Genomic DNA, 12,768 nt, shown 5'->3' with positions numbered 1-12,768 from the left:
CGATATGTATTTAGATGGATATTTTTGTTACTTATATGGTGGCCAAAGATTGAACTTTAAAAAACACCAGAAACCGTCAATACGTATAATCAAAAATTATGGTAAATTTCAAAACCCGCTAAAATGGTTGGGTGTGCTTTTCAAATACCCCTAAAATGGAAAGCCAAAATACTCTTTAGAATGTAACGAATTAAAAAATAAATACATAAAGAAAATAAAAACATTCCTCATTTTTCTCAGAACTACCTAAAATCGTTTTAGGGGCTTTTGAAACTAGGCGCTTCAAGTGCAAGTTATAACAAAAAATTGGATACCGATTAGTAAGTAGGGTAAATTATTAACACTTCGATTTAAAATACAAAAGCCGATTGTTATAACAATAACCCAAATATTAGAAACCACTTCAATTCAAATTTTTCGAACCGCTAGTTAATTTTCTTCACAATTAGATAGGACAAACATAGCTTAGCAATCAGTAGACATAGACGCGGGTTCGAATCCTGCTGTTTTTTTTCTATTGGTTATAATTTCTCACAGATGTTTTCAAATTATGTAAAAGATTATTTTATTGTCAAGGTAATGGGAAATTAATTCAAAGGATCTTAAACAATACTGCCCTTCTAAGGAAGAAGGCAGTAACTCGCAAAATTTGTGAAATTGAGTTATGAATGCCATCCGTTAGGTTATTTTGAAAGCTATATATTCTGTTCACTTTAAAGTCAGTATTATCACTAAAATACCGTCAAAATCCTTAGTGAAAAAATATACATCTTCTAAAATAATACATTTTTTTAGCAAAAAGGCAGTAATTGCACCTATTCATTGCAGTTACTGCTTGTTTATTATTACTTTGTCGGTATTTTAACATCTTACTAATAAAAATTACTACCGTTTTTTATTAATTCACAGTACTAAAGTTTGAGAAAAAACACATTATGTCATTTGTCTCGAAAGTGTGTGAGAGTCAGTTGCTGCCTTCTTCCTTAGAAGGGTAGGATAGTGTATATCATTTGAAACATTATTATAATACCACATTATATTATGAGATAAGCTAATACAATAGTATTTTCAGTTAAGTACACATCGTTTATTTTCCTTCATTAGAAAATCTTCGCCACTACTTTGTAAGCGAAACACTTGTATTATAAAATTATTTATAAATTACCTTCAAGTAAAAGCTGAATCACTGTGAAAGATATTTAATCACGTTGCCTCATAAAAGTTTTATTAAAATACATCGTGCTTAGATTTTGATGAGCTTGAGCTTAAAGCTCTGTTCCTTTGAACTTCCGTGACTTTGGAAAGTTAATTTATTAACAAAAATAAAACAATCAAACTTGTCAAAAACTTTTTTTTTTACTTATTTCGTGCTCCAGTATCCCACGCCAGACAAGATTTGACTTACATAATAATATATTTATGCAACGTGTATAGAATAACAACGAAACAACAAAAAAAAACAGAAGTTTTTGATTGTTTTGTTTTTTTTTAATTAAAAACATTCTCAAATGTTCTTTATCTGCACAGTCGTATTGTTGAAGTTTTTTTCTGTCGTCGCCTTTTCTATTTATTTAATTCGTCCATGCCTGCTAAGTTGAAAACAAGATTTATTCGTCGGGCGTTTCCCATTGTCATGTGAAGAGATTATCTACCTACCATTATAATGGTTCCAAACTTTCTACTAACGATCTCCCCAAATGTAATCAGATTCTAAATATATTATTTATCTAAAGTCAATATTTACTGTATTTATCTTTGGAGGTATGGTATGGAGTAGCGGTGGGAAAACTGGTCGATTTTTAAGACTAAGTATACTTACTACCAGTATAAAAAAATACTTAGAATCGAAACTTGTTCCAAAATACCTACTAGTATTTGGGATATATACTTGACTTTAGAAGCCATTTTTAAAAAAAATGTTTATATAATTATTATCCATTTACACAATCACGCATGAAATTTTAATTCAGTTTATAAGTTCCATGTATAACACTTTTAAATACAATGTTTTAAATTTTCTGTTCAATTATTATGCTCAAACATGTAGTTGATATAAAGTAAATAAAAAACAAACAAACAAATATAGAATAATGAAATGTCATTTTGTTTTCCATAGTAACGTACGTATATATTAATAATTTAGTTGCTAGGACCACCCACTTAGCAACCAATAATAGAAGATTGGATTACGGATTTCTTCCGAAATAACTTTTAATACAAAACAGAAATAACTTAAAATGAATTTCATTCTACTTTAAGACGGCTAAAAGTATTAAAAGAATGTATTGGCATCGTGTTCTGATATATTCTAAAAGTTTCAAATGTCTATCTAGTTGGGAAGTTAGTTAAAAATCGATTGCAAGATTTGTACTGGATAAACAACCACCGGACAAATAAGAATACGAGCTAATAAAAACGTTGTAAAAAATCGAGAAACTCGACGTGACGAAACCAGATAAACGCGTAATACTTATCAGAACTCGAGCACTAGTACCTATTCCAGGACTTGAGACTGACGTCAACTCGATATACTCAACTGGAACTAAAACTACATTACTCCATATTATGTCCTTATATCACTATACCAACTTTACAACTGGGGAGAAAGAAAGGCAATGACGCCAATGACAGTTGAGTGTATCACGGCTTGACATACGTATATTATGGTATCTCGCTCGCGCGCATTTAATGTCAATAGTATAGAAAGTCTACCAACCATCGTTCTAGATCCTTGAACGACTACATTTTTCCAGATTTTTTTTAATGATTTTACCGATGATTTCACTTCGACTTGCTGTCATATCGCCTCTTCTCATCTAGAGCAGGATCCTCCGATCAGGCCCTCACGCCAATTCTGTTAAAGAACTTTACAATTTTGCCAAGCTCTTCCGTCTTACCGATGATGCGATTATGCGGCTCTTTAGTCCCTTGAGTGCGGCTCTGCCACAAATGCCCTCTGCCCTATTTGACATAGCTATAAAGAAAAACGGATGACGAAAACCGTGAATTTAAAATTGAATGGACCAAGACTTTCTCATTTATTCAAAACTTAAATGGCCTACCGACCTGTATTACTTGTCGGGGAAAAAATGACGCATAACACGACGTCCAATTTGACAGGACACTTTACAACTAAACACGCGTCATTTAGCACTAAATATCCTGTTGATGATGCAAGGAAGAAAGCAGTTGAGGAATTTTAGAAGAGTCAAGAAAAATTAAGTTCTGTATTTAATTACTGAATACAATCTTCCAACAATGTTAATATTGCATATTTTGTGGTTAGTAAAGAGATTTATAAGAGAGGAAATCAAGGGTAAATTGAGAAATTGATTGATGAGAACCTGGAATCGTGCTTAAAATTAAAAACATCAACATATAAACCTGACTTACCCAAACTTTTCAAGGAGGTGCAAGGCGATTATTCACATTGAGTATTTGTCAGTCATTATCATAATTTCATTCTATCGATACCTTACTTACAATTACAGCTTAATTAAGACTTAAATCTTTAACTAAAAATTATTAAGTTAATAAACAGTGTAGGTAGATATTATATAATTTCAGTTTAATAAATTTAGCTCTCAAAAGAAATCTCGACCGTTGATATTTGGCTCTGTTGACGAATAAGTTTGCCGACCACTGCCCTATAGTATAGTCTGAAACGTGCGTGAACTTGTTTCCGATTCGGATTTTTACCGTTCGATTTTTTTTCGTACGGTTAAAACCGTATAGTTTGAATAAGGGTTATGAAAAATATGTACGCAGCACTGACCAATACAACCTTCTCGGGTGACATTTCTGCGACAACTGACGTGAGTCCTGTTGTGTACAAGTAAAATGGTCTGCGACCTCGAGACATCAACGTATATGTAAAAAAAATACCATACGAATAAAGATATATAAAAATAAAGATATAAAAACAGTAGATGTTCCAGCTATTCCATTAGGGAACTCAGATATCACCTATGCAGCTGCATCGGATTAAACACGTATTATGGGCTAGGTATGTTTTTGTTTTTAGTATTAAGTGTTATTTTAAGTTATCACTCTACTAACAACTGCAACTAGAGTTTGGGTTTCGGGAATTTCCCGACGGGAGTTCTCGAAAAATTTTCAAGATTTTCCAACCCGAATGTCGAGAATTAAAGTTTTTAACATTTCGGGAAATCCCGGATCTCGAAAATCCTATTTTGGGATTTGGGATTTCTTTATTATCCAATATTAATTGAAAAAACGATTTTCAATACGAAAAAAGTGGACAGAAAATACAAAACGTTCAAAGACTGATCGGGGCATTTAACACAATTAATTCAACGTCGACTCAAAATGAGCGCAATTTTTGCAACATCAGGGAATTTTGTGTCTCAAAAGCGTGCGCGTTTGTCAGACGCAGCGATTGGCAGTCTGTGTTTTTTGAAATTCTATTTTAATAAATAATGTTTTGAATTATTTTTGTTTTCCTACTTCTATTTTGTTTGTCTTACATAAATGAAAAAAAAATCATATTTTTTTGAGATTTGTCTGTTTTTACACTGATTTTAGGATTTTTACAGTTTTTTTAAATTTAACGATATCTCGAGAATTCTCGAAAATTCCTTTCTGGAAATCCCGAATCTCGAGATTAAGATTTTCTCGGGAAATACCCCACTCTAACTGCAACGGGTTAAATGTCAAATTAAACTGATTATCATTATCATATTATATTATGTAATTTTCTATCGATATGGAATTCATAACATCAAAAAAGCACTTGTTTTATATACTTTTGTGTTTTTTGCGGGCGGTTTTATCTAGGGATAGGCGGATTTGTACGGGCGGTATTGACCGGGCATTGTCTGGGTAGCAATGTCCGGGTGGTGTTGTTCAGGTGCCGTTAAGCTTCATGTCCCGCGACATGTTGCTCCATTTGTCCAATAGTAAATTCTTCTTTTCTTTTTTCTTTCGACCATGTACGATCCTAATAGAATCATATGGGCCTCCACAGAGTAGAGGTTTGTATTAACAGATTTTGTTTCTTTACGAGAAATGGATGTCAGCCACTTGCTCAACCTATTAGGTCCATACTCTGACTCACACACAAATTGAAAAACAATATGTGTACTTGCCAGACCCAGGATTCGAGCCTGGGACCCACGGCATTATAGTCCAACGCTTAAGCCGCGCGGCCACCGTGGGCGATACGAGTCTATAAATTTAAAACCACCACTAACATCAAATCAAAAACTAGGGTGGTTTAACCAATCGAAGTAGTGTACAAAATATTTTAGTTATTCTATAAACTGGTTATACCTAAATCGTGTTTCTTTGACTAATTTAGTGGGTACATTTTGAAAAACGTAAAAACGTCGAAAACAGTGATCGGCAAAGTGCCGTAGAATCGTAAAATTTCGGAGAATGCTGAGTTTTACCTTATGCGTAATCAGGCATTTCCCGTGCTATACCGCAGGATAAATTCAATTTCAAGAATTGTTTGAATAATAATGTATGCTTGTATTTGGAACGCTTTTCCACGAAGAGAAATTATTCGGAAAATTAGTTGAACAACCTGAATATATTATTATATATACATAATTCGGAACATATTACATTTTGAATATTTTATATTGTGAATGTTTTCTGAATCGGATATATATATAATATATCCTGTTTCATGATTACTCACCCCCACAGACAAAAAAAACACCTCTACTTGAAGACATGTAGCTAGTTGAAGAAATAACAAAATCGGCATTAGAATTCTATCAACATTAATAAAGTAATATACAGAAACTCAGTAGACCTCCAAAGCAGGACATTGCTGAAGTGAGCAACAATAATTACAAGATAAAAAGAAGTTTTTATGTACAACGTTTTTAAATTTTCTGTTGAACAATATAAACTTGACTTGACTAGCTTAAACAACCAAAAAAAAATTGTACTTGACATTTTATATTGATTTCCATAGTAACGTACGTATATATTAATAATTTAGTTGCTAGGACCCCAGAGCCTTAGCAACCAATAATGGTGTCGAAATAACTTTTCATACAAAACAGAATTAATTAAAAATGAATTCAATTCTACTTCAAGATGGCTAAAAGTATTTTAAAAAAATGAATTGGCATCGTATTCTGATATATTCTAAAAGTTTCAAATGTCTAACTAGTCGGGAAGTTAGTTAAAAATTGATTGCAAGATTTTTACCAGACAAACAACTACCGGACAAATAAGAATACGAGCTAAGAAAAACGATGTAAAATAGGCTTGAAAATAAATGTAACAAAGACGAAAGTCATGTTCAACTGCTTTGCCGCCCAAAAAGAGATCCTCATCAGTGGCACTCAGCTCGAACAGGTGAAAAGCTACATCTATCTCGGATAACAAGTGTATAACGATGGATGTAGGTATATTTGATGAAATTGTTCGCAGAGTAAAGCTAGGCTGGAGTGCTTTTGGCCGCCTGAATAATGTCTTCAAAAAAGACGTTCCACAACGTGTTCAACCAGTGTGTGCTTCCCGTAATCACATTTGCGTATGAAACATGGACCCTAAGTAAAAGAGAGATCCAAAAACTTAGAATAGCACAACGCGGTATGGAGAGGTGCATGCTGGACATAACGCAAAAGAACAAAAAGATGAATGAGTCGATAAGGAAGCAAACAAGGGTTTGCGATGTGATGAGTTCATTAAAAGTCTCAACTAGAGATGGGCTAGATACATAGCTCGAAGAAGAGACAATCGTTGGACAAATTTAGTCATCCAGTGGTATCTAAGCGGTACAAAACATCCGCAAAGTAGACCTAGAGACCTGGACTGATGAAATGATAAAGTTCTGTGGAAGCACGTGGCAACGCAACGCACAGGAACAAGTGGAAGTAACTTGAAGAGGCCTTCATCCAGCAGTGGATAGATTCAGGCTGATGATGATGATACAGATAGACTTGTGCCATAAGCACGAAATAACAACCGTGATAACCTTATTCTCAGGGCTCAAACCTGGGTCCATTGCCGTTTACAATATTTATAAATGGCATAGCAATAGTCTTTAATAACTATGTTTATATTGTTTGCTGATGACTTGAAACTTTTCACGGAAGTGTCACCTTTGACGATTGTCGTCAACTTTAACTTGATATTGATAATTATTATATTAAATTGAGGCAGGTGTATCAAACTTAACTTCAAGATTGATAAATCCAATATTTTATCGTTTACTATTATAGCCTGACAAGTATTGGTTTTCCAATATTCAATGCATGGTAGAGTTTTTTGCAATATGTAAATGATTTTAATAATAAAGGAATTTAAAAAAAATAATAATGAAATAAGTACCCTGATTCATTTTTTCAAGTCAGTAAGTATTTACCGTAATAAATATTAAATATGTATTTCGAAAAATATTCAATTATATATCAATAACTCATTATTTATATCTAACTAATTGCTTAGTAATTAAATCTGTTAATCTTAGTATTTAGATAGATAGTTCGAAAGTAGGTTTTCATTGTAATTGTGTTTAATATAGGTTTTGTTAACATTCAGAAGTTTTTTTCTTAATGATTAAATAAATGGCCTTATTCATGATGATTTAATGAATTCCTCATAATATTTCATTATTTTTTTTATAAATGGCGCGTTCAAATATTATGAAACAAATTATTATACTTCACTTTATACAGTTTAAGTAACTAAATAGGTACATATTAATGTTTTGTGAAAAGGGAGGTGAATTTAATTAAGACTAAAAAGATCGTGGCTAGGCGATGTGCGGATTGTGCAAATGACGCGTGCCGAACGAAATATAATTTGTCATAAAAATCCAACATGCGTCCATTTAATGTTATATTTATTGTTCTATTACCAATAATAATAGTATATTCATTGACATGTTTTCTTTTTTAAGTATATACGTAAAGTTTTTTAGTCATCTTTACACGATTTAAGAATATTTTCATCCGACGCCATCACAAAACAAGCCGACGTGCGGACACCTCGACTGTCGGTCTCCGATTGGCGACTAGTGATAAATTTCGTCGCACCTACTGTTGAAAATTATTTTCACTGAAATGTGCTCTTAAGTCACGCGGCCATTGCGTATATTCTATACCAGGTGAAAACGTTATTTAGAAGCCGAAGAGACCAGTCCAGTTTACTAATGAACTAAGTTGAAAAAGTTCTACATTTTGTATTTAATTCAGTGTATTTCCACCAAGAATTATTAAAAGTTAAAGTGAAAGAAAAAATATAATATTCAATTCTTCAATCTATGTAATGTCTTCGAATAAGTTCTACCTTATTTAATATTGATACAATCGCTTAGGGAAAGTGCCGATCTCTTAAATCATTTGTTAATCTGCCCGATGGTTTCGGCGAATTTTACCACGTTTTTCTTAGCTCGTATTCTTGTTTGTCCAGTGGTTGTTTATCTAGTACAAATCTTGCAATCGATTTTTAACTAACTTCCCGACTAGTTAGACATTTAAACTTTTAGAATATATCAGAATACGATGCCAATACATTATTTTAATACTTTTAGCCATCTTTAAGTAGAATTTAATTGATTTTCAGTTAATTCTGTTTTGTATGAAAAGTTATTTCGGAAGAAATCCGTAATCCAATCCACTATTATTGGTTGCCAAGGGGGTGGTTTTAGCAACTAAATTATTATTATATACGTGCATTACTATGTTCAGTATTCTATATTTGTTTGTTTGTTGCAAAATAGCAAAAAAATGATTTGTTGACGATTAATTGCCTTATTTGTCCTAAATTAGGGCGGACGTGCTCAGCGTGGGTCAAAATGGAGCTTTTTTCTATTTTCAAATCATGACAACTATAATTGAAGTAGGGAGTAAAATGATGTTAACGCGCGTTAAGGGGACGTTCTACAGAATTGGCCTTGAGAATTGAAAATATGATTTTTTAACATGTGGTCCATAATATCTGGTCTACTAGTTAATATAAAAAGGTCGTGTCAAAGTTGTTTGTGTCACTAAATTTGCTCTATGACTCGATCCGACTCATATTTCATCAGGGCTGTCGAAGACATAAATCATAAATATTTATAATTTTAAATTTTTATTTATAATATATATTATTTAAGTTTTGTGCATCTAATGCCAGGTCCACACTGGCAACAAGTTAAGTTGCTGCCAACCTCGTTAGATTTTACGATAATTATGATGATTATCGTAAAATTTCTTAAGCAATTATAGTAAATATCGTAAAATTTAATGAGGTTGCCAGCAACTTGTTGCCAGTGTGGAAACGGCTTAATATCCACTGTGGTTCACGTAGTGGCATGGACCTGGGGTAAACTAATTCAGGAAGTCAACACCCATGATAGATTTTTTTCCAGTTTTGGTTGCATTATATTCCAAAACTCTTCTGTAAAAATCGTTTCCGATTTTATAAATGGAAATTTCTCGGTGTACATAGTAAACAAACCTACGAATAAAAAAGACAAGAAGGAACATACTGATTCATCACAGTAAAATCTGGCAATCAAATTCACCATTTTGAAAAGCGACGATTTTGCAAATATCACGTGGTCTGTACGTGTGCGGCAAACTTCGAATGTGTTTGTAATGTTGTGTATTTTATGTTTGTGTATCACGCATTGTCGGCCATATTTGCCGGCCTTTCTGATTGCCGTGATTTGTACACATCTTCCTTCCTGTCTTTTTTTATTCGTAGAAACTAACAGTATTTTTTATTAGTTATATGATGTTGGCCTTGAATCTGTATTAAAATAATACACAATTAAAAGATTTTGAAATAGAAAAAAACACATTTCCAAGCTTTCAGCCGTGCTCACTCGTGAATGTCATTCGTCATTTAGATAAGTATATACACATTTTGATGTTATCTAGCAAAGTGCGAATGTAATGTTCTCAAATAATTGATATGGATTAATTATACCATCGTATTATTTTCTCGAAATCATAAACATGCTATAATAGTATTTGAGTATCAACCTATGTTCAATTTGATTGGGTTATAATAATAATATACCCGTATATATATCAATAGTATGTTTCCTACAAAATCCACCCAAGTTATCAGTACGTACTTGCACAGGTTTGATTAAAAACTATGATGAAATTAACATTTTAAAAATATGAATTCATAATATAATTTTAACAGCCCTATTTTCTGATCGGCATACACCTTGCAGGTGTTCATAAAATAATAATAATGTTCAGCGGCAGACAATATCAATAATAATAATAATGTTTCTTGAAATAAAATCTCCGATGATTAGTGATTTTTGCGTAAAGATCGATTTAAATTAACGTACTTACGACGCCGAGGTACTTTTTCTACTAAATCATATTTGAATGTCGAGCTCTTCAGCCTCCCCTTAACATCATTTTACTCCCTACTTCAATTATAGTTTGTCAATTTATGGCTACGGCCGTATATTGTAGCTTAACCACTGGGGAACGCCAGAAGAAATGCCGTATTTCAAAAAAACACTACCTTATTCTTAGTTATACTCTTAATTATTATAAAGCAATCATTATTCGTAGGATGTTTATCACACTTGAATGGTCAAAGATATAGCTTATAATGAGTATCTTTAGAATTATTTTCAAATGTGTTAATTTTGCCCATTTTTTGAATAATAAAATGCCTAATTCTTGTCAAATTTGGGATCACAGAGATTATCAATATAATTTTTTATCGTAAATATTTCACTATAATAATGTCGATATAAATTATACTGATGGTTTTATAAATACATTTAAAATTAATAAATGTAAAAAATCTTAACACCACTGCACATTTATGTACTGAAATATGACTATATTCTAAAACATTAGAGCGAGAAGTTTAAAAGAATACTATTTTATGTAATAAAAATACTTTATGCAGTCATCAAATGTGTAAAATAAATATAAAAGATAATAAGGCTTCAAAATTATATAAATAGATTATCTACAACGTTTAAGGTATGTCCAGGATCATGCTTTGAAAATAGAAGAAAAGCTCCATTTTGACCTACGCTGAGCATGTCCCCCCTTAATACATAGAATTGTCAAGTTTATAATAATATTCAACAGAAAATTTAAAAACGTGGTACATAAAAAGTTCTTTTTATCTTGTAATTATTATATTAATACAATCGCTAAGGCAAAGTGCCGATCTCTTAAATCATTTGTTAATCTGCCTGATGGTTTCGGTAAATTTTCTTTCGTACAATTCACCGGACATGCACAAAAATATATCAAACTGTTTCAAAATCGATTTTGATTCCATGTAAAAACATGCCCAAATATATAGGCAGTCCATAGCCTCTCGCTGGAACAACTAAATCGCCTTGTATTCATATAATAATGTATTCTCCCCTAATTCCTTACGTGAATCCTATGCAGATTTTACGACTACACGACTAAATTATAGCTCAACGAATATGCAGATTAGGCCATGTTATACACAACTCCACGATCTTTGACATTTAGATGTAGATTGAATTATGATTGGTTCCTTCTTAATTAAGAGGGTTCCGTATCACCCCCGTTCCTATGTTGTCCACAGTAACCACTAGTAACAAACGTTACTTATGTGAAAATTATTTACGCCACAAATGCTGCGTACCTACTAATACCAATCAACGTAATAAATGCCTAATCTCCTATCAAAAATCTTTTAATAAATAGAATCAGTGACGTCCTGTAGGGGTAAGCAGATTGAGCGTCGCTTGGGGGTGGCAGTTACCCAAAGGGCGGCATATCGAGGAGAATCATTAGGTATACATATAAAACTACCTAAACTTAATAATAACGGAAATAGCCTTCCATTAAAAAATACAGCTCACTGGTTGGAAACAAAAAATGTTAATTAGGTACCTAATATAAAAGTTTTAACATGGCTTTATTTTTTTTCGGGTTCGCGATGTCTAGTTTATTTCTGTTGTCTTTGGATGTCACGTTCTTGGTAAACAGCAATGCCACGTGCATACCTAATTTAAAATTTATCCAAATATGCCAGTCACTAGCGAGTTTTGGAAGTTGTATTTTTAAATGTACCTATCTGAAACCGTAGACTCGCAATATTGTCTATTGAAGCAGAACATAAAAAAATGTGGCGGCATTTTGGCACTGCCTTGGGGAGGCATTCTGTCTAGGGACGTCACTGAATAGAATTAGGAGAACGAATATTTAACCCATAACAATATTAATAATTGTAACTTGCACGAACGAAACGATCAAGAAATACTAGACCAGTGTAAATTTTAAATTAACAAAATAAATACAGTTACTTATATCCTCATGCGTCTGGAAGAAAAAGATAAGAGTTAATCGGCAACTAACCTTTGACTGCCTATGCGCGTCTAACCTAATATGCAACTTTTTTCTAGCTAAATTGTGCCTACCTTCCTGCTTTATTAAATTAAAAAAAAATAATAATTAGCCCCGACGAACGTCAGTACATAAAGTAAAATGAATTTTACTTTGCCCCTAACAACAAAGTGCCATGACATTTTGACATTGATTAGATTTATTACCTCCATAAGCATTATGTATTATAATCTTGTGTGAAAATGTAAAGTATATCTAATATTCAATTGCCCCTAATTCATGATTTTAATCAAAGAATCCCAGAAGAAATTTCTTCGATGTCTTTATTTTAAGACATATAACTATTATCCTTTCAATAATTTGTCAAATGATTATTTTCCGACTGCCTCTCTTCAAGACATGCTTACTTTTCACTCTCTTGAACAGGGAACTCAGAAATAATGGGAACTGAAATACCCAACGGGTAAGGCGATAGCAGGTA

The 12,768-nt window shown here is 32.6% G+C and overlaps 1 protein-coding gene across 1 annotated transcript in view; it reads left to right on the top strand.

The window, feature by feature from the left end:
• LOC147072677 (protein amalgam-like) overlaps nucleotides 1-12,768 on the top strand; it is a 203,588-nt gene that overhangs the window by 45,028 nt on the left and 145,792 nt on the right. The gene's annotated exons all lie outside the window — the stretch shown is intronic.

This window comes from Rhyacophila brunnea, unplaced genomic scaffold (genome assembly GCF_057557595.1).
Source record: "Rhyacophila brunnea isolate RB1 unplaced genomic scaffold, BYU_Rbru_1.0 scaffold_19, whole genome shotgun sequence".
Classification (NCBI taxonomy): Eukaryota; Metazoa; Arthropoda; class Insecta; order Trichoptera; family Rhyacophilidae; genus Rhyacophila; species Rhyacophila brunnea.
Note: the sequence above shows the minus strand (reverse complement) of the source record. Positions and strands in the feature narration are given on the sequence as shown.